The sequence below is a fragment of the Typopeltis vanoorti genome, chromosome 18 (assembly GCF_054136105.1).
Source record: "Typopeltis vanoorti isolate ZY-2024b chromosome 18, IOZ_Tvanoo_1.0, whole genome shotgun sequence".
NCBI lineage: Eukaryota > Metazoa > Arthropoda > Arachnida > Uropygi > Thelyphonidae > Typopeltis > Typopeltis vanoorti.
In genome coordinates, this window is record NC_143566.1 from 86,209,986 (window position 1) to 86,234,310 (window position 24,325).

The 24,325-nt window shown below is 33.4% G+C and overlaps 1 protein-coding gene and 1 non-coding gene across 5 annotated transcripts in view; both read left to right on the top strand.

Annotated features, from left to right (window-relative positions):
- Positions 1-24,325, top strand: part of LOC150096891 (uncharacterized) — a 125,290-nt gene that overhangs the window by 72,702 nt on the left and 28,263 nt on the right. Inside the window, exon 1 of one of the 4 annotated variants that reach the window (XR_016549779.1) lies at positions 18,024-22,593. The exons of the other annotated variants lie outside the window; for them this stretch is intronic. The gene's annotated coding sequence lies outside the window, so the exon portion shown is untranslated. Of the gene's footprint in view, positions 1-18,023; positions 22,594-24,325 lie in introns of those variants that run through there. 4 annotated transcript variants of the gene reach the window in all.
- Positions 4,400-4,471, top strand: TRNAE-UUC (transfer RNA glutamic acid (anticodon UUC)). Its single transcript has one exon. It is a non-coding gene; the product is annotated as a tRNA-Glu (tRNA).

The following is a 24,325-nucleotide window of genomic DNA, read 5'->3' on the forward strand; positions in this document are numbered from 1 at the left end:
AACTAGTGGCCAGCTTTGAATATATATTTTTAATTATTAATATAAATAGCTTTTCAGTTATATTCTCTGGACATCATCAGAGGTTAATTTAGTTTGATTAGTAACCAATTTACTGATATTAGGATCAGTGATTATTTAAATTTTGATTACTTTTTTTACTTTTATATTTTAGTCGCAGATAAGTGTAGTTGTATTCTATGATTAATTTATCAATAAGTAAAAAATCTAAAGGAAGTTTTAAACAAAATGTCTCTCTCTCTCTCTCTCTCTCTATATATATATATATATATATATATATATATATATATATATCATTTATCATTAATGTTTTATATTATTATTACATATTATTAATACTTCATATTTATGTTTTATCTTTGACGAAACACATCGCTTCTGCCAAAAGGCAAATTAATTTTATAAATTTAGCGCCTAGGTTACAATACCCTTAAATTTAGGAGTACAGTATAAAAATAAATTTCCAAGACTGACCGCTCGATCCTATTTAATATAATGAAATTGCCATATAAATTCGCTTATTCTTATGCATATTCTAAAAGTTATTAAATAAAAACTAAAATTATAGAAAATTTCATTACTTTTATGAAATATTGTAATTACAGTAATTTCATCTTTTCACTACATTTATAATAATAATGTGCAGTATAATATTAGCTAAAGAAATAACTAAAGAAGAATTAGATATCAGCCTGAAAGAAACAAGAAACGGAAAATCACCTGGAGAAGATAAGTTAGGTTCAGAACTATATAAATACGCAAGAACAAGATTCAAAGAAAGACTGTTATTATTTTTAAATAAAATTTATTCAACTGGTATCCCCCCAATAGAATGGAAAAAAACAATTGTGATTCCTATCTTTAAGAAAGGTAATAGAGATGACCCTAAAAACTATAGAGGTATCAGTATACTAAATTCATGTTACAAAATAGATAGCAGAATCTTAAATAGCAAACTATGAAATATTCCGAAAACTTTATTTTAGAAGTACAGAATGGATTTAGAAAAGGACGATCATGTATAGACCCGGCCTTTTGCCTAAAATTAATAATAGAGAAAAGAAGAGAATACAATTTAGAAACACATATTGCATTTATTGACTTTGAAAAAGCATTTGACAAAGTTAAAAGAAACATATTATTTAACATATTAAAAGAAAGACAAATACCAAATAATATCCTAAAAGCTATCACAAGTATATATGAAAATAATCAAATACAAATAAGATTAAATCACGTGCTATCATATACGAGGGAGATAAACCAAGGGGTCCGACAGGGATGTCCCCTCTCAACAACTCTTTTTAATATCTACTTAAATGAAATAATAAAAAAATGGAATAACAATTTCCATCAAGATATTAAACTTTTTCCTACTGTGAACTTAAACACTCTCCTCTTTGCCGACGACCAAATAATAATTACAAATTCTGAAGATAACTTACAGAAAGCTATTTTAGATTTAAATGAGATATCCAAAGATTATGGTATGATAATATCAACATAAAAATCAAAAACTATGGCCTTTAAAGGACAAGATCCAGCAAGAAGTAAAATAGTAATAGATAACAAGATCTTAGAACAGGTGAATTCATTTAACTACCAAGGATGTATGATCACATATGAAAAAGAAAAAGATATAAAGGTAAAAATTGCAAAATATTTAAAAATAACAGGAGTAATTAACTCTATATTTAAACCAAACCTAGTTCAAAAACAAACCAGACTAAAAGTATACAATACATTAGCCCTACCAGTCTTAATGTATGGAAGCGAAATCTGGACAATAAAACAAAAAGACAAACAAAGATTAACAACAGGAGAAATGAAGTTTATGAGAAAAACTGCAAAGTATACCCTATTTGATCACAAAAGAAACGAAGAAATTATGAAAGAATTAAACCAAGAACCAGTAATTGAAAAAATTAAAAAATATAAACATAGATGGATGGAACACGTTCAAAGAATGAAAACAGAAAGATTACCAAAACAAGCCTTAAAGTACAAGCCATTAGGAAAAAGAAAACCAGGACGTCCTCTTAAACGATTCAACGACGACTTCTAAGGCCGGAACAGGCCATGCTAGGCCTAAATCCTCGATACGTATGATGATGATGATGATGATGAGTATAATATTAGCAAATGCTTGTAGATGTTTATAACACTCACCAGATGGCAGCAGTTATCTGTAAATATTACTTATCAGCAAATTTGATTATTAAGTCTCAATTAAATATATTGAAAAATCAGTCTAGCTAATGAGAAAAAATCCGATTGGTTATCATGGCTATGGACAATGTTCACGACTGAACATCCAGATTTTCATTCCCACAATATTCGAAGTTACAACAGAAGTTTTCTGCTTAATGAAAAATCACCGAATGTTGTTAATCAGCACCAATGCCGATGCTACACGATATCAAAGAACAGCGTTTGCTTAAGATTAGCAGAAAGATTGAAATACAACCGGTCACTGAGAATTTTTTTTTTCTTTTGGATAAAGAACGTATAAAAAATGACACAAACATCAATGTATGAAAATTAATTTTAATAATTTATTGAAAAGTATGCCATAAACCAAGGAAATGCATTTATTGTATGCAAAGAAATATTTCTTCGGTAAGAAACATGATGTAAATGAAAAATACTATTTAAAAAATTCACTGAAAAAAAATCCACATATATGTACACACATGATTAAACCAGTTTTAGGCTACTTGAACTATAATATTTCATTAAAAAAAAAAGCTTTAATTTCTAAAAAAAAAATAAGCAAAGTATTACAAAGAGAGTTCCGTCTATATATCTAAAGCATAGACAGATGTCCTTCTACCATTCTCGTCTGATATTATTGTGTTAATTGTCGAAAGTGTGAATGAAATTTCAGTATAATATTCCTCATAAAGATTGTAATAGAAATAAACACCAGTAAAGAAGGTAATTTTAAACTACATAAATATGCTAATGTAATTCAAATGATTTAATGTTATCATTTATGTGTGGAAAGTATGTTTCAATTAATGTTTTTTTTTAAAATAAGAATGCCCTTCCACTTAAATATAAGTCTTTTACTGGGTTAAATCTAATTAATTAAAAATTATATCTTAAGAAAACTGATAACTAATCCCATGTGGTCTAGTGGTACTCAAAAAGGCATTCAGATTACCTATACACCCGAAACTAAAAACATTTTATTACTACGCTTGCCTACCCACCAGAATGTGGTGCGCATACAAAGGTATTCCACTTCAAGCCCCAGCCAAATGCTACTTCTGCCCTGAACCAGAAACCCTATATCACATAATGTTATACTGCCCGCACACCTCTCCAATATGGAACACTGTTCAGAAATTTATAAAACACAAAGAACCGGTCACAGAACACACACTATTCTAGCTAAAGGACGGAAACATAACAATAACCGAAGCAATTATAATTATAACAACAATGTACTCCATCTGGACATACAGATGTGTGACAGAATTTATGGAAGAGATACAGGCCCACATATAATGCAAAAACTCAACAAACAACTAAATGAAATCATAACGGACACAATAAACAGAAAAAAGATAACCAAACACTAATGGCGGAAGACAGGCCTTATCTCTGATGAATATGAACAAAACATACAAATAATAAAAATAAAAGACCCACCATAAAGAAAAAACATGAAAGCAAGCCAATACAATTCACTCTGAAAGAAAAAATAATGGAATAGAAAACTAAACACATAATGTAAATATGTATATATAAGTGTAGAAATATTGTATAGTAATGAATATATCTATTTGAATAAGAGGAAGTATATGTCTTATAATTTTCAGTTAAGGTAAAAATATTTTAACATTTCAATGGATGTTAAATGACCAAATAACTGCCCAAAAGATTGCACAAGGACTCTAGGTGAAAATAGATATTGGGCATGTTATCATGTTGTAAAAAAAAAAAAAAAAAAAAAAGTAAATAATAATAAATAAATAAATAAAAAATGTTAACTGAAATAAGCATGCTATGTACTTATTGTATATATGTAACTAGTTCTTCCAAATGTAGAAAGATGCTTTTGAGAAAATAAAATATTTAGTGGCTAGGATACCTAGTTTTCACCCAGAAGGCCCGGGTTCGATTCCTGGCAGGGGAAGAATTTTTTTTTCTTTTCTTCCTACGTAGCAATTTTGTGTGCCATCGTATTTCATACTCAAGAAAATTTTTGGGGGAGTTGGGGGAATACAGTAAAACCACTTCTTTGATTTGTGTTATTTCACTTTCCAAAAAATTTAAAAGCTAGTTTTTATGAATTGATATTTGTATAAATATAACTCTTTTACTGGGTTAAATCTAATTAATTAAACATTGTCTTAAAGAAGCTAATAACTAATCCCATGTGGTCTAGTGGCTAGGATACCTGGCTTTCACCCAGGAGGCCCGGGTTCGATTCCCGGCATGGGAAGAATTTTTTTTCTTTTCTTCCTATGTAGCAATTTTGTGTGCATCGTATTTCATACTCAAGAAACTTTTTCTGGGGAGTGGGGGGAACACAGTAAAACCATTTCTTTGATTTGTGCTTACTTCACTTTCCAATAAATTTAAAAGCTAGTTTTTATGAATTGATGTTTGTGTCGTCTGTTATTTCATCAAGCAAATGCTGTTCAATGACAGTATGTAGCACTGGCTATTGGTTCCGATTAGCCGCATTTTATTTTGCATCAAGCAGCGAATTTATGTTGCTTCTTTGAAATACTGTAGCAATGAAAATCTTGCTGTTGAGTTGTTAACCTCATCATTAGCCATATTAATAACTGACGTTTATCAGGTGGTTAATTCAGAAGCTCTCTTTCTTGACTGGACTACTTTTTCAAGCTCATCCGTGTAATCCCCCCCCCCCCCAAGTTACATTATCGAAATAATTCTACGTGTTGAAATTTCAAATAACTATATTCGAAATTTAAGTTCTCCAAATACTGTCTTGGTGATTTGAACTAAAAAAATATAAAATAAATAAATCCGATTTTAAACATTACTTTGTTTAAATCATTTGAACAAACTAGTCCTTTAAGGATTCCGGTTACAAATTGTAACTGCTTTTATCAAACGGTCTACTGAAATATCATTTTATATAAATCTATCATCCAGTATAAATTATGTTGCTTTGATCATTTAAACTTTCAGCTTATGTATCACATTTGTACAAACATCCACGAGAAAGCTCTGAGAAACACAAAACTTGTTTTTAATATGCTGAAGTATTTGATTGGTCGCAACTTATGGCTATTTCATCACTTAAAAGGTTGCAAAACAAAATGAAATCCTAGTGCACGAAGTAGAAACTTTTAGATTGTATATGCTGCCATCTGGTGAGCAGATTAAACATCTGGAAGCATACTAATATTATACATTATTATTATAAATATTATGAAAAGATGGAATTACTATAATTATAATCTTTCATAAAAGCAAAAATAATTACTGTATTTTCAGTTTTTATTTAATAAATTTTCAAATGACACATAAACACAAACGAATTACTATTATTTGATTTGTGAATAACATTCGTTAATATTTTATGGAAACTTATAATGTTTTAAAATAATATCTCCTTTCATTAATATTCATTTCATTAATATACATTGGAATATGTTTGATTTTATTAATTTATAAGGCATTTTCATTCTATTAATTAGGATCGAGTCAGTCTCTGAAATTTAGTTTAAATAAGCTTCTAAATTTAAGGATATTGTAACGTAGACAATGCTAAATTTATATACCGTAATTAAGTGAACTTGAAATAATAATATGTTTCGACAGAAAATATCAAAAATGGAGTCGACTGTTTCTCAAAGAAGATACCAGGTGTCAGTGCATGTTCTTCTGAGACTGGACGAAGATATCAAAAGGTTTAGAATTTCCTGAAATGTTAATCCTAAAATCATTAATATTAAGAATATCTTCAATCTGGCATTTGATTTTTCACCTCGAATTTTTTTACCGATTCTTTCTCAGTGTTTATCTTTAGTTTTTATATATTATATTTTGAGGAGGCTGAATTGTTCTTTAAGAAGGTTTCGAATAATGAATTATTTGATATCAACTCACGCAGTTCACAAGTTAAATTAGTTATGTTTACAAGTCTACCTTAAAAAAATGGCATTTTCATTACCTTCGCCTATATACATTCATTCATATGCCTGAATAACAAGTGGAAATTATGATAGATATTAATTACTACTTTCGTAGACCATTTTCGTGGATTGCCTCAGATTAAAAAACAAAACAGATAAGGAAAAAAAGGGTATCCCCAGAGAGAGATAGTCATGGGCTATCAGCCATTCAGTGTTCCCAAAGAGATAGTTATGAATACTTCGTCATCAGCCATTCTGTATCCACTGCTGGACAAAGGTCTCCACCAAAGTCCTCCACACAGTCTCATTTTTCTTTTATGGCAGATTGAGATGCTTCTTTTGAGTGCTTCACAGCGTTTTCCAAAGGCTATCCACAGGGCCAACGGAAGCGGGCATGCAGAACATTCAGTGCATGCGGGCGCCGCTACGAAGTGGGCGCCACCGCCGAGGCACCATTCATAAGTTCATTTTTAAGAAACAAAATTTTTATCATGAAAACAAAAAAAATCTTAGAATGATCAATATTAAAATAAATATTGGCTGGATACACCGAATAAAAATTTTAAAAAATTGTATATTGCCGCCTATTTGATCAGCCTGCTGTCTACAATTTTGCAGCTAGAGCAGGCTAAATGCTTGCCTGCAGTATGTTGTGTATCTACATTCTAGTGAAACGGTGAACATACGCAGAAACGAATTTTCGTAGAAAATATTTGTTACTAGGTAAACCAGCCATATGTACACATCTCAGTAGGCTACTGACAGTAGCGCAGTGGGGACTATTATTTTGTCTGTGTGTCGTGTTGTGTAACAATTTCTTGTGGGTATAAAATAGACATGGAATCAAAAATTAAAAAATAGTTATCCGGTGCACAAAATCGTAAGCGTCATGCTGCGAAAGAAGCAGATGTTAAGAAACAAACTGAGGCTCTTAATAAATTTGTTAAAATATTAAAATATTCTGATTCAGATTATAACCAACTCGATATATCAGAAATCAGAATTGAAGAACCGTGTACATCATCCAGTTTGCATGAAAGTACAATTGCAACTATTGAACAAGATAACAAGATGCATGATTTAAGTAAAAAATAGTTAGGAGAAGATTTAGTTGTAGTTGACCACGAAACTAACACATTGTTAGTCTCTGTAAATTTAGAAGATCCAGGTGAATGGGGAAATATTGATGAAAAATTACGAGTTGTTTTAATTGAAATGGGGCCAGTTTAAAAGAAAAATATAATATATCCCAGAGATACATATGGTCATAAATTTGGCGACACGTATTATACTTGAAAAATGGAAAACGGTGACCTTGTGCCAAGAACATGGCTCATTTATACCGAAACTTTAAATTCTATTTTTTGCTTTTGTTGCAAACCTTTCGCGCCTACCGAATCAAGTAGTCTTGTAGAAGGCTGTAACGATTGGAGAAATGTAAGTACAACTTTGCATATACATGAGACTAGTTTAACTCACACGAAAAATTTCTTAAAATGGAAGGAAGTTGATAAAAATTTAAAAAACAAAACTACTATTGATTGCGAAACTCAATGGAAAAGAAACATTGGACGAGTGTTTTAGAACGCTTGATTGAAATTATATAAAATTCCTTGGTAGCCAAAATTTAGCATTTCGCGGATCATCTGATAAATTATATGAAAGGAAAAACTGAAATTTTTTAAAATTATTCGAACTGTTTGATCCGGTTATGGAAAATCATGTTGAAAGGACCCTACAACGAAACAACAGAGTAAACTATTTGAGTAAATACAATCAATACTGGAAATACTGGAAACGTTAAATAACGCCATCAGGGATATAATTTTATTATCAATTCGAAAATCTAAATATTATTCCATAATTTTAGATTGCACACCTGATGCAAGTAAAACAGAACAAATGACCATTATTATTCGCTTTGTTTCCTGTGACAATGGAATTGTCAAGATCAGGGAAAACGTTTTAGGTTTTGGAGATATATCAGATTCCACAGGACGTGATTTATGCGCAACAATAATGGAACAACTGGAAAAATGGAACATTCCCATTGAAAACATGCGAGGTCATGGGTATCACAATGGGGCAAATATGAAAGGGAAAAAATATGAGCTCCAAAATTTGCTTTTAAATAAAAATCCTCGAGCTTTTTACGTGCCATCTGCTGCTCATACTCTAAATTTAATCATTAACGATGCAGCCAAAGTGAATGCAGATACAAATAGTTTCTTTGCAATTATTCAAGAAATATACAATTTCTTCATTCTCTTACAAACGTTGGTCAATCCTTTTAAAGTTCGTAAAAAATTAACATTGAAATAGCCATCAGATACGCGACGGGAAAGTAAAATTAATGCAATCCACCCTCTACGATATCAGTCAGGAGAAATTTACGATGCACTCTTTGAAATTTTAAATAATGAAAATTTTAATAAACTCAGCATGAAGCACAAACATTATGTGCTCAAATAAAGGACTACAAATTTATTTGCTCTCCTATAACTGGGCATGATTTACTTAACAGAATAAACCCTGTGAGTAAAATGCTTCAAGACAAAAATATGAACATTACACTTGCTTTAGAATCTATCGAAAACTTAAAAATATTCTTACAAGAGTATTGATCAGATACAAATTTTAAGGAAGTTCTAAAACAGCAAAAGAACTGAGTGAAGAGGTGGATGGAGAACAAGAATTTAAAACTGGTACGGAAGTGCGACGACGAAAGAACACACGACAATTTGACTACAAGCTTCATGACGAAACGCCACAATCACCAGAAGATAAATTTAAAGTGGATGTGTTTATACACTTGTAGACGTTTCAACGTGTTCGTTAATAAAACGTTTTGAACAACTAAAAACATATAATGATTATTTCCATTTCTTGTATAGATTACTACAAATTAATAACGAAGATTTACGAAAAAATTGTGACGATTTAGAGATTCTCTTGAAGGACGGCGACAATAAAGACGTAAATGCAATAGAACTATATGACGAGTTATGTACTTTCAGGGATATTTTTTGGAAGGATAATTTAAATATTCAAACCCTTTCGATATTGTTAATTTTATTTTGTCCAATAATTTATCTTTCCCTAACTTTTCAATTGCTTCAAGAATACTATTAACCTTACCTGTTGTAGCAAACGGTGTACGTTCCTTTTCCAAGTTGAAATTGATTCAAAGTAGGTTTTAATTTAAAAGCTACTTACGAACAAGTATGTCATAAAAAAGGCTTGTTAGTTTGGCGTTAATAGCTATTGAAAATGATATAGGTGTGGAATTAGACGTTAAGACCATTATTTCTAATTTTATGAATATGCAATCAAAAACCGTAAAATTTTAATTAAAAAAATGTCAAGTATATTTATGTAATTTAATTTATTTTCTGTTATTCTGTAAAGATGTTATTTTTTGAATATTTATATTAAATGTTCTAATTATTTCAGAATTCTTTTCTTATTTTCTCATCTATCTTGAGTTTCTTTTATTTTCCTAAAAGATTATAAAAATTGTTAATAATTTTTTATAAGTGGAACAATCATTTTACAAGTTACTAAGAATTTAGTAACTTGTAAAATGAAAGAATTTTTTAAACTTTAGTTCAAATAAATTTTAACTTTAATTAAAATTCATTTTAAATTTGTTAGCGATTCGGGTCGGTAAGAAGGCTATAATCCATGTATCATTATATTCAACGATTAAAGTGAAGTGGCTTTATAAAAATTTACTTTAATTTTTGAGAATTGTTTGAATATTCGGGTTTTTAACGATTATCCTACCTAGTCAACACCCCTTGTTCGTTACATTTAGCGAACCAACGTGTGGCTGTTATGTCAAAATTTATTTAAGAAATTTTAAATAATTTAAATTTTTATTATCGTAAAAGAACCAAACAAGCCTGGATCGTTACAGGGGTGCTTAGATAGACATTGCATGCGGGCGGCAAAGACCCTAGCGCCGGCTCTGGCTATCCAACCAAATTGAATTCTACGTATAATTTCTTCTTTACAGTCTCCCTGTGCTATGACTTTCGTCCTCGATAAACATAAGAGGTTACTATTTCAATTTCCTGGTGTTTCATTTGTACTGGCTATAATAACAATAATATGCTAACGCCTTTTATTTCGTATTATTTTTATTTCGTATTAGTTCGTATATAAAGAACAGGCGAGATCTTTTAACCCTATCTAGCTTTTTGGAGACTGATTGGGAACTTTAATCTCCAGTAGCCAATCAGATATAGCTGGCACATGACTATCACTAATTATTTATACATTATTTTTGTTTTTTCTTTCTTTATTTAATTCATTCTGTTTTAATTTCTGCATTCAATTCATTTATTATTTATTTTAACAACTATCAAATTCAACTTGAATTAGAAGTTGAAAATCGTATCGAGATATCAGACCCGTAGCTCATAGTTGCAGTGTGCCGTAAAACTTCTCTCATAGATTAATTCAATAATATGCAGGTCTTTTATTATATGTTCTTCATAGCTGATTTAAGATGAGACCTTGGTTTCAATTACGTTGAATAAGACATCGCATATTTTCGATCTCTTGTATAACTCTCCATACATAACTGTTGAATTCTATGTATGGCAGATTAGTGAGTCGCAATTAACTAGGCATTTTTTTTTGTTCCCATGAAATGCCAGTCCTAATTTTATTAGGACTGGCATTTTCATTTAGAGCAACCATATTCATTTAGAGTATGTTGATTTTTAAGAGCAGCAGCATATTCTAAAAACAGTCTTTCTCTTCTAAATTTATTGTGATGGTTTTTTCCCAAATTGATTCTGTGAGCTGCATCCAAAACAAGGATGCGTGGCACGATTGACCATAGCGATAACTGCAGATGTATTTAAGTTCTTCCATTCGAATGGTAGCTGATCTACCTGTCTGTCCATAGTAGGCTACCGTGCACGAACAAGGAATTGTATATCCACCTGGAACTGAGAGAGAGAGAGAGAGAGAGAGAGAGAGAAGATGATCTTTAGTAGAACGTAATAGGGTATCAAGTTTTCGGTGGGACTTGAAAGCCGTGAAGATTCTGTAATATTCCGGCTATTTTTCTGAAGGGAAGGTCGAAGATGGAGGAAGTTGATTATTTTTAATATTATGCGAACTGGAACCATTAGACAAGGTGTGATATATTATTAAGTTCTGATGTAAGAGTGGACCCATTGAAACACAGGTTATAGACTCTATAACCTGTGTTGACTGGTGTTTTTATGATACCATATTGTTCAGGGGGTTGATGAGAAAGTCTGTGAATGCATCTGTCTGTGTGGATGAGCTTCTTATAGTGAAATAGAGAGGTTACTATTGGATAGAGTATTAACAAGTACCTAGAAAGGCTAAACTACTGTATTATTAGTTTCTTTTTCCATGGTAAACTGGATTCTAGGATGAGTACAACTGAGGTGAGAGAGGAGAGTCTAATGTGTCTGGCCCATGAGGCGAACGAAGAGAATACATCATCGACATATATTGACCAAATATAAGATTTGAGAGAGGACCGAGTCAAGAGCTTGTTTTTCCAAATATTCCATAAAGATTTGGCAAGGGGGTGTGAGGGAACAATCCACAGAGATATCGTCTATCTGTTCATAAATTTTGTGCTTCCTAGAGAAATATCCAGAATGGAGAGAAAAGGAAAAGAGGCCAGTAATATCAGGAGGAAAAACGTTTTTTTTTATTTTTATTTTTTTTATATAAGATGGCATTTAAGGGATTATTGGCTAACAGTGAGATGATATCAAAGCTAACTAAAATATCTGCATTATTTAGCGTTAAATATGGTATCATTAAAATACTAACCAATAGAGCCCATAACATTTGTTCCAATGAGTCCTCTCTTACAGCTTAACTTACCACACACACACACATACACATACACACATGTATATATATACATATGTATATATTACAAAAGAAAGTTTTTTACTTTGGGTGTAATATACGTTAAAGATACCAAGAAATTTTATATTTGATTTTAATCCATTTCCCAAGTAAGCAAAACAAAGTTTTGTGCGTGAAATATATTCACGTCTGAGTTACTTGTATATAGAGGCTAATAACTTCGTATCACTCGCCTTAGTATGTATCCCATAACGCAAAGCACACTCCCTTTCGGACGTGTATAATGCAATGCATAAAGGGAAGGGCCATTACCCAGACCGGTTTCGACCTTTATTGAGGTCTCATCGGTGGGAGCCAGACCTGGGAGAGATACCAAGGTTGAAGTAATGTATACACGCCCGAAAGGGGTGTACTTTGCATTATGGGATACATACTAATGCATGTGACATGAAGTCATTAGCCTCTATATACAAGTAGCTCGGACGTGAATATATTTCACGCTCAAAACTTTGTTTTGCTTACATGGGAAAAGGATTAAACACAAGTATAACATTTCTTGGTATCTTTAACGTATAATACACCCAAGGTAAAAAACTTTCAACATCATTCTCTCATCCAGAGATTTTTTTTTTATTAAGAAGGTCAAGCACCTATTGGCTACTTGTATATGAGATATATACTGTATATATGACTTCTGCATTACTTTTGTTCTTTTACAGGTTTCCATTTTTGATTATTCCTGCAAAAAATAAAGATAATTGGTTGTAAAAGTAATCTGTTTTTACATGTAAGGAAATGGTTGCAGGCAATAAAAGAGTCGCATTCCTCTACAATTCACATTCGTTTATACGACAATCGCACCTAGGGATGTCATCATCCCTAGGTGCTATAGTCGATCACCGAATCTAAAGTCAAATGTGGTTGATGTTTTTACAAGATCGAAAAGCATAATCAGGCAAAACACACGGGGAAACTGTCCGTCCGTCCATCCACCTAAACTGATGAAATTTACAGAGAAGTAGCGAAAAGTTTCCTTGTTATCTCATCAGGGATGCTGCATGCAAACTAAACAACATACACATACATATCGATCATTAAAGTAGTAACTTTTATTTAATACCATATTGGACCTCCTTTAGCGACTTCCACTACTGATCCTCTTCAATTCCCTGCGAATAGTTCGTTCAGTATGGGTCGGAAAGAGACTTCATTAAATGCTTTGGTATCTGTACAAGCCTTCTCAGACGTCAGCGATCTCGTCCTTGATTCTCTTAGGATCACAGTTATGCCTTTTATTCAAGTAAAGTCAGTTATTTTTACAATGATTAAACACCCAGTTTTGGGCTTTCTCTTTTTGGTCTATTCATCTGTTTCATTGTATCAAGTTCTCTAGTTACTACAATTGCAGTACTGTACATTAGCTCGTTTGTTTTTCCTCGTTTTGTAAGAATTGTTTTTCTTACCAAGTTGATGTTCAATATTGCAGCTGCATCTTGTCTTCGGATTTGCTTCAGAGTCGGTAATCGCCGTCATTGTCTGGTGCTCTGCATTTGTTCTACAATTATATGGCTCAATTCTTGTTGTGCAGCATTAAAATGATCCTGTTGGATTATTAATTGAATTATATGTATTCAAGAAATTCACCTGAAGTACTTTATCCGTAGGCCTTGAAGCTGCTTCAAATTCTTACGGCAATTCCACGACGATCTGACTTTGTTAATCTTCATGTTCAACATCACTGAAAACTTTATTTCTTACAATAAATCTTCTTTGTTCCATTAATCGCTGCTCAGTGCTCGTATCAGGAAATTTGTTTCCTGTCACTTTTGTTATCCTCTTAATGCTGGATTTCATTTCCAATAACATAATAATCATCTTGTTTTCATGCAAAGTAAAGTTCTTTGTTTTAATTGTTCTTCTTTCAGCCGTATTAGAGTTCTTTACCCTTGCTGCCCTGCAAAGAGTCCTGAAGTCCATTAATCTCCTGATGTCCAAATGGTGTGTAAGATCAAACGCGATCCTTGTTGACCCGGGCGACGACCGATTCAGCGTCGATAACTTTTTTCTCCTTAAAAAAATCTGTTAACCTTTATTTCTCTTATAGGGAGTTGGCGAGGCCGTGTAGATTTATCTAACTTTTGAAGACTGAGTGGGCAGTTCAAACTCCACCGATATTTTTCTTTTATTCATGGTGAGGGTGAAACATACTTAGTTCGAAGTTCTAAAAGAGGTATACTGTGAGTACACATATCGATACAAAATTAATAACGGAAAAAATTCACGTACAAAGATTATTTAATAGTATAATTTTCGCCTGTGTCACAAACATCTTTAGTACATATTAAGCTCAAATTAAACAATAACTGACAATTCCAAAAAGCGCCACCTAAGTAGCTGGTGTAAGATCACTAAAAAGGACAATAAATTTCCTAAAAAAAAATCAATACAATAAAAAGTTAGGAAAGATTAGCTGATTTGTAAAGTACTATCTCCCATAAATGGAATAGACGTAAGCCGCCGGATCTGTTTAAGTTAGGAGAATGAAGTAGGGTTTCACATGTTTCTTTATAAAGGCATTCCATGAGGAACTGACTTTTGTGAAGAACTCTTCTCTTTCTCCAATGAACTCTAGGTCTAGTGAAGATGGCATGTTCTGCAAGTCCAGACTTTTCAGGTTTAAAGTATTCAATATAAGATTGGTGTTCCTCTATTATTATTATTATTATTATTATTATTATTATTATTATTATTATTATTATTATTATTATTATTATTATACCTAAATGGAGTCAAGGATCCATGGAAGCCAAACACCACTCGCGTGAGCTATCATACCTTATCTTAAACTCATTCACTCTAGATATACTCACTATTTCGACAAGCAAACTAACTCACGGTTCTATGAAAGAAAAATCTAGCTGCTATTATCCCTTTCTTAACTGCACACAAGTTTAACTTCCACGATGTACCCGTTCACCTTTCCACACCTTCCATATACAGCCATCCCTCGACTTGCGTCCGTTCGAGTTAGGTCCTTTCGAAGATAGGACGTAACTCGAACGGACGCCTTGATTCCATAACGGAATAAATAACATTTTCGGCTATATATATATATATATATATATATATATATATATATATATATATATATATATATATATATATATATATATATATATATATATATATATATTTTTTTTTTTTTTTTTTTGATATATATATATATATATATATATATATATATATATATATAGAAGACCTGAACCAAAAGCTGATATATATATATATAGTCACAGTGCTAAGGCACTAAGTCTCTTCAGTATGTTGAAGGAGAAAGCAAAACCCGATTATGACTACGAATTTAACGCTTCTTTCTTCCAGTTGGTTCATGAGTTCAAGCAGCGTTTTGCATTACATAGTGTAAAAATGTATGGGAATCTGCAAGTGGTAAGAAGGCTGCCAAGGAGTTTGTGGAAAAATTGGATAAAATTATTACGGAGGAATATTATTTGCCACAGCAAATATTTAACATGGAGGAAACGTCCTTGTTTCGAAAAAAAAAAAAAAATGGCCGAGCGGACAGTCATCCACAAAAAGATAAAATCTCTACCTAGTTTCTTAATGCCTATTATTGCTCTTAATACCTATATTGAGATTCTGTTATGGGTAATGTGGCTGGATATAAACTGAAACCATTTGTGATATGGCACAGTGAGAATCCACGAATCTTCAAAAACATTAGGAAGCATACTTCCAGTTCATTATCGGAGCAATATGAAGTCGCGGATGACTCAAAAATTGTTTGAGGATGCCTTGATTAACTGTTATCGAGTAAAATAAAAATCTATTGTGTGGAATAATATGTAGAATTTAAAATTTTATTAATTCTAGATAATGCTCCAGGTCATCCGTCTCCTGCGTCTTATAGCGGTGATCTTCACCAAGTTCAAGGTCACGTTTCTCCGTTCATTGATCCATCCGATGGATCAAGGAGGTCTTGCACTGTTTAAGGCTTATTATTTGCGAACAACTTTTTCACAAGCCTTTTTTTCTACCACTGAAGCAAATAACCAGACTCTCAAGCAATTATGGAAATTATTCAATATTTATCATGCTATTAAAAATATTGCTGTGGCTTAGGACGAAGTGACCTCTCAATGTATGAGTGGCATATGGAAAAAGACATTTAAAAGGTTTGTGCATGATTTTGGAAGTTTGTAATAGTGGGCCTAGCAAATAATCTGAATCTCGAAGTGAATGATGATGACATAATTCAACTCATAGAAAGTTTCCCTGAAGAGTTGACCAACGAAGAATTGGTCGAATTGGAAGAACAACTGTTGCAGAAGAGGAAAAATGAGAAAAGGAAATGGAAAAAAGAGAAACAGGAGAGGTAGTTAAACAATTTACAGTGAAGGGTCTTGCAGAAATGTTCTTTGCAGTTAGCGATGTTCTCAAAACTGCTAAAGACATAGACCCCAATTTTGAACGCTACTTATCGGTAGAAACGAAAGTACATGATGCTTTTGCTTGCTATGAACAAATATATAATGAAAAGAACTAACCCCTATAACTGTGTTGATTTACTGTATCGGCTTACGTCCTGCTGGATGGAACGGAACCCGGACGTAAGTCATGGGATGACTGTAATGATAATTTGATCCCTTCTTCTTTTTTTATCTTCTAATCTAATCTTTATCTAATCCTTTATATATAATTATCCCTTCTTTAAAGCTTATGATTTTTAAACGGAAAAATTAATTGAATTTTAATGATATTAATATTTTTGTCTTGAAAACAGAAATTCGTTTAATATTAGGTTTAAATATTAGGTTGTAGGTGTCCTCCTGCGATGAGTCTTCGGACTCCTTGGAGGTGTCAGAAATAATAATAATAATAATAATAATAATAATAATAATAAATCTGGAAAGTATTATACCTAATTATGCCTAAAAATTATATTTAAAAAAAAAAATATTAATTACGATTTTTCAAGGAATACTTGTTTACATATCATGGAGCACTAGGGTTCGGCAGAGTTTAGGAAAGGATGCATTAAATTATAATTATAATAGTTAATACTTATATTATAATTATAATTAGTATAATTAAACTCCTATAAGTAGAGATGACCTTGCTAATGCTTCTGCCTGGTATCACCACTTGGGCCTGGCTCCCACTGAAGAGACCTCAATAAAGGTCGAAACTAGTCTGGGTAGTGGCCTTTCCCTTAATGCATCACATTAGACATATCTGCAAGGAGATGTGTTTTGCATTATGGAAGATACTGAGATAGGAGTGATGTTAGCTTGGTCCACCTTTGCAACGAGTTTCCCAGTGTTGTACCACCTTACCTTAGTCCTGAAGATACTTTCAGGCGCAAACTTTGTTTGCTCACACTTGGATAAAGGATTAAACTAAATTTTTTATAGTCTAACCAAGTGAAAAATAAACTTTCATCATCCTAACTCTATTAATTATATAGAGTTAGGGTTATGGATCACGAGATGACAGCAGCAGTTGTCTGTCGTACTCTGCCTTATGGTCAGCAGAAAACAGTGGAGGTTGATATGAAATGTATTTTAAAAATAAAAACGGTGGGGTGGATAAAACGGCCTCTTCTACTACATTTAGTGAAATAAAGACGTTGGCCGTTTTAATTAGTTAATTACAATTATTTGTGATTAAGCAAATTCATGTAAAATAAACGATAAATATTCTGTAAGAAGTTTAGCAGCGTCATCTATTGACATATCGGTAAATCACGCAATAGTGTTCAGTGTGTTTTGATGCCACTGAGAATTTCTTCACATGTAAATTTTTTTAGTGCGATTACGTTCATTGATGGTAATAATGGACTGACGATATTAATTGAAGTCATGAATAAAAATTTCAGTTAAAATGAAGTTGTAAATTGCGTAGATCGTATAGTGTTAAGTTTACTTCCTCACTCATACTGCTATTGAAATATGAGCGAGTTAGGTGATGTATTGAAGAAATTGTGCTAATTATAAAAACGGCCAATAGTAAAACCAATTTTCTGCGTATGTGTGTATACCGATTTTGGTAGACACACACACACAACCGTTATTTCTTGGACTGCGAAGGTTAACCAAGCAGGAACCATAAGTACCTCTGTTTTCAGCCCTTGTGATATGCATAGAATCATGAATAAAAGTAGCTGTACTGAACCCTAAATTATATAGTGAAACAAGAAACTCGTTCTGTTGTTTATAATTTGCAGGACCTGTTAAAATTGCTAAACCTACAACAGGAAAAAGACTGGTTTAAAACTAATTCTCAAATGTGATGCAAAACCGAGGAGGACATTATTAAAATGTCTCACAAAAAGGAAAGTTAAAGGAAGTGATGTGTGGAATTTGTCATCTAAAGTATAACTATGTGTTCCTACTTTCTTTCAAACAACTGATGGTTAAGGAACAATGTAGCATGGGGAACATTCAAGTGAGGAATGGTACCTATGAAATTATGAATATAAATGCATGTAGGAAACTAGAAATTTTAATTAATACACTGGATGCCACCCCACATTCCAAATCACTTGGTTTCTCTCCACTTTGAGAAATTTGGAAAAATAGAATTTTTCATGTTCTAAGCAGCAACAACAACAACAAAAATTAGTTATAGAACTCAATTGAAGAGCAAAAATTGACATCCCATACATTATATGGGTGAAGAAGGTTATGGGAATAGTTGTTCATCCCAGAGGCTGCCATCCTGCTTATGCTGTAAAAAATTTGGCATCTATGCTGAAACTGCAATGACCCAAAATTGCAACTGCATAGGTCATGCAAAACGAAGAGTGCTCAGACATGGATGGCAAAGAAGAGGATATGCAAGACAGAGTATGACAAATGCTTCCATTGATATTCATCACCGGAAGCAACAATGCATCAGCAGATGACATGGAAAGGGAAGAGAGCAAAGACTTCAGGTTACAAAAGGGCAGCCAAAGTGCTGGTCCCCAAATCCCTATATCAAACAATAAGAGAAGGGGGAAAGCCAAAAAAGAAATTCCTGAAAGTTGCCTTGAGCCATTGGAAGTATTACAAAAACAGACTAGTGAAAAGATTTGTGCCTGTGACAAAGAGGAAACCCCAAAGAGTAATAAATAATTGCTAATCCTAAATCCCAAGGCGAAGCAAGTAACAAATCTCATCAATACTAAATGTAACTCCTAAAACTTAGTGAAGAACATAAATAAAGTCACGTCAAATATTACCAGAGACAGAAGCAAAACAGAAAAAGATAAAAAGAAAGAAATTGCTCCAAGCAATTGTAATATACAAAACAAATCTGAACCAAAATGAAGCTAAACTAATGGGCTAAACACCAAAGAATGTGAAAACCTACTAATCAATGAAATTTACAAAATATGGCTGGACATTGTAATGCTACAGGAAACAAGTATTCCCACCCCAGAGCCAGTAACATGACTAGAATAAAGACTCACCGAGCACATATCCTAATCAACAAGCCTGCCAGCAGTAGTTCTTGCAGAGGCATAGCCACTCTTATCAAAAGGGCACCACATGCAACTGCCATCCCATGAGGCTTCTGTTAGGCAAAGAACTCTAGAAGTTGATATAAGTCTTGAGAATAAAATACTAATGTAATGTGTACAACCAATGAAGAAAGAGCTACATTTTGACAGATATTTAAAGAAAATCTGCAACATAAGGACATGGCAGTAGTTGCAGGAGATATGAATTTCATTGACCAGCCTTCCATTGATCAGGAGAAAGGGTCACAAGCACTGCAGAAAAGACACACCAGACCTTTGTAGACTGTGGGTTAACAGATGCCTTCAGATATTAGAAAAAAGGAATTCACACCTGGGAACGCCTCAAGAATCAACAGGATTTACCTGTCCCAATACAGAGGCTTCACTACAAGCAGTGTGGAACATATCCCTGTGGCTTTCAGCGATCACTACGTGGTAATAGCAGCATTTCAACCCCCTCAAAAAGGAAAAAGAATAACATTTGTCAACAGAAATTCCCACTGTATAAATTTAACCAGAACTTAATGAAAGATGAAGAATTCAGCAAGGAAGTACAAAACATAATATCAGATGAAGAAAAAGTAGGCAATCCATCCATAGCCTGGGAAACTTCCAAAAGAAAAATAAATAGCCATAAAAATCAGCACTAAAAGAAAACATCAGCAAAATCAAGAAAGAAAGGCATATCTAAAGAAGCTATCCAGCCTGTAGTATATGGATAGCACTAAAGTACATGTTAAACAAGAAATATATCTAATTAGAGACAAAATTAGAACCCAACAACTCAAGGAAATAGAGGGAGCATAGCTCCAAGCCTGAGATTAAAACCATAGAAAATGATGAGGGCAAAATATCCACAGCTTGGATTTTCAAAAATGGAATTATGAAAGAAAGAGAATAGAATGCTTACAGTACAATGGGAAAATTATTTGAGATGATGTGGAGCTACTGCATGCAATTCACAAGTACTTCACAACGCTGTTTTCAAAGAAACAAAGCAGAACTGGACCGAAACAAATTCATCCCCTTTGTACCTTAACTTACCAAGAAATGAATTTTGCAAGTGCTACTTTCAAAAATTTGAGCATTTATTTATGAGAATGATGCAAGAAATATATGAAACAGAAATAGAGCTAGACAGATTCAGCTCAGGGTATATCACATTTATCCTGAAAATTTCAGACACAGAGAAATTGAAATACATAAAGCAGTGGAGAGGGATAACTCTTAAACACAGACTACAAAATTATATAAAAAATTCTGTCCAGTAGAATACAGAAGAACCTACAGAAATTAATATTGCCTGCATAGACCTGTACAATTAAGGGAAGAAACATAACTGACACTACTCATTTAAGATCAGTATGTGAGTACTATACTCTGACCAACAAACCCTGTTTCCTGCTAGGCTTGGATATAGAAAAGGCATTTGACATCATAATTATATCGAAAGTTGTAGAAGAGATGGGAATTAGCCTGAAATTTAGGAACTGGCTACGAACTTTTTACGAGAATGCAGAAAGCCAAGTACTCATGAACAAGAAACTATCCACATCATTTAAATTTTTGTCCCTGCGCTAGAACCAGTCATCAGAGTGATCAACTCAAACGAAGAAATTAAAGGAACGATCATGGAGAGAGCAAAAATCCTGGCATATGCTAATGACATGACGTTGACACTAGACAGAAAGAAAGATCAATAGAAAAATCGGTGAAATCACCAGAGGCTTTTGCAAGAGTCTCCACCCTGAAAGTCAAGCTAAATAAATCTAACTGTATGCTAATAGGGAAAAGGACCCCGGAATTTTTAAAGGCATAAGAACACAGAGATGCTTACCGCTGCTAGAAGTTAAAATAGGTGGCACAGAAATGTATGAAGAGCAGTGGAAAGAACTCCATGTAGCTGTTGCGAGGAAAATAAATGCCATGTGCCCGAGACAACAATCTGTAAGAGGAAAGGCAAGAATATGCAACACATACTTATCCTTTCACCTGTGGTACAAAATAAACAACACCCACACTGTACCATGGGCAATGGGCAGACAAGATCCATAGGCTGTGCGGCACCTACATCTGGGGCTGTAGGCCTCCAGCTTCTAATACTTGGCTCTAGGCCAAGCAGGCCTCGGTCTACTCAATATTCACTTGAAAACAATCATAAACATAGAGAAGACTGCTGAAATAGCAAACACTAAGTCGTACCATGGATATGCAATTGCATTCCTACAGAAATTCGTCACACGTAGAATAATCAGCACAATGCCGGAGATTCACAAAAGAGTTCCCAGGATGTTTACAGAGATGGTGGAAGGATATTTATTTGTGACAAAGCACATCAGCACTGAAACCCTAAAAAATCAAAAAACAAAAGCAACATACTCCAAACTAAGTAGAACAACCTTTCCAATATCACAACATACAGAATTAAGAAGAAGCCAAATCACAGTTGGTCCTGTTTCACACAGTGTCTTCTAGCTACCAATAAATCCGAGGTATGAAACCTTCTTCTATAAAGTCTATCATGCTTGCCTATTAACCAAGATGTGGATAGTGGCTAAAGGCATATCTTTCGAAGGGCATGCAACATGTCAATTTTGCCTGGAATCAGAAACACTATACAACTTCCTGAAATCCAGCTAATCAACGAGGAAATGTTCTGATAAAAGGAAAACATCTAAACAGAGTGCAAACAAGCATTCTCATCCTAACGATGTATGCAATTTTGGCCCAGAGGTGTGACCATGCATATGGAAGAGAAGACAGTCTGGGCACCATATGAAAACTACATCACTACATTCAAGAAGTGATGACCATTTTATTCCAAACTAGAAGAATGACTACAGAGGAATGGGCCCACTTATCTTCCCACCTTACATCAGACGAACCCTCAAATCCATAACAGAATGACCATCATAACCCAAGTGGAAACAAGGCAGATCTCCTAGCTTTCCACTTCCATTGGAAGAAACAGTGCCTGTGTTACACCTCAGTAACTTGAAACAGATTGCTTACCTCTGAACACCATAATTTTATGTAATATACAAGAAAGCTATGTAGGTAATTATAATATAACAGCTACTTTGTAATATAATAGAAGAAATCCTATTAAATAAATTAAATTCTTGTTAAGTATATATAAGTATGATATATATGATATATAAATATAATTTACTATACATTCCTTAATTAAAGAACAGAATGTCTTAAATCCAACTGAGAAAAAAAAAAAAGAGCTGAAAGATGCCATAATTGTGATTATAAGAAAACTCAGTGAAAACATTGAAGTGAACAGTAAAGTAATAGCAACATTGTAATATAACAAATGAGTATAACAATTTTATTTCGATATATATATTATATATATAATTCATTACAATGTAAAAATTGTTGCAGTTAATTAAAAAAAAAAAAAAATGGTTTGGAAGCACCAGTTCTTGTCTGATTACAGAAGTTAAGCAAACTTGAGCCCATTTTTGTACTTGGGAGGGTGACCACCTGGGTGCTGCTGGTATTAATTTTGTTTGCTGATGATGCAAAGTTGGTTAGAGCAATTGTTAATCAAGATGATGTTAAAATTTTGCAGAATGATTTGGATAGATTGGCAGACTAGGCTAAGGAAAATGGATGCCAGTTTATTATTATTATTAAAACAAGCCCTCATGGAGTCAAAGACTCATCTAGGAGGTCCTTTTATCTCACACACATCTCATCATACCGGGTCTTAAACACATTCAAACTCCTTGCAGACACCACACTCTCAGGCAAGGCATTCCAATCATTCACAACTCTGCACGAAAAAAACCTGCCTCTCACTCCCCTACTCACACCCTCTTTATACAGTTTCCAGGTATGACCTCTGGTTCTCCCCTGATCTCCCACTATTCTCTGTAGAACTTCTCCACCACTGATCCTATAACAACCCCTTACCAACTTGTAGGTCTCTATCATATCTCCCCTCTTCCTTCTCTCCACTAGACTCTGCAAATTACATCTTTTCAATCTTTCCTCATACTCGACATTCCAGAGGTCAGAAACTACCTTAGTCAGTCGCCTTTGCACCCTTTCCAACATCTCTTCATCCTTCTGAAAACCAGGTGACCAAATCTGGGCACAATAGTCCATGTGTGGCCTAATCAAAGCCTTATACAATGGAACAAGAATCTCCCTACTTCTACACGTCAGTGTCTTCATCATTCCCAGAAGTCTTTGTGTTGTCTTCACAATTTTGGCGATGTGTCCCCTAAATTTTAGATCCTTATCCACTATCACTCCCAGATCTCTTATTTCCTCTACTTCCAACAATATATTCTCACCAAGCATAAATTCTGCATCCCATCTTTGTTTTCCAAATTTTAAAACCTTACATTTTGCAACATTGAACTCACATCCCCATTTGCTTGCCCAATCACTCAATTTATTCAAGTCTTCTTGCAAGGCCACAACATCTTCACTACTCTTTATGGTTCGTCCCAACTTTGCATCATCTGCAAACAACTGAATATCTCCATCCAAATCTTCGCCAATATCATTAATATACAAGTTAAATAGTAATGGCCCTAAAACAGATCCCTGAGGCACTCCACTAGTGACTTTCCTTTTCCTGGATATTGCACCCCCATACACAACTTGTTGATACCTATCAGATAGCCAGTCTCCAATCCAATGCACTAATCTAATATCCAACCCCATCTGCTCTAGTTTGACTGTCAACTTATCATGAGGTACTCTATCAAAAGCTTTTGCAAAATCCAAGTATATTACTGTGTATCCTTCTCCTCTGTCCAAGGAA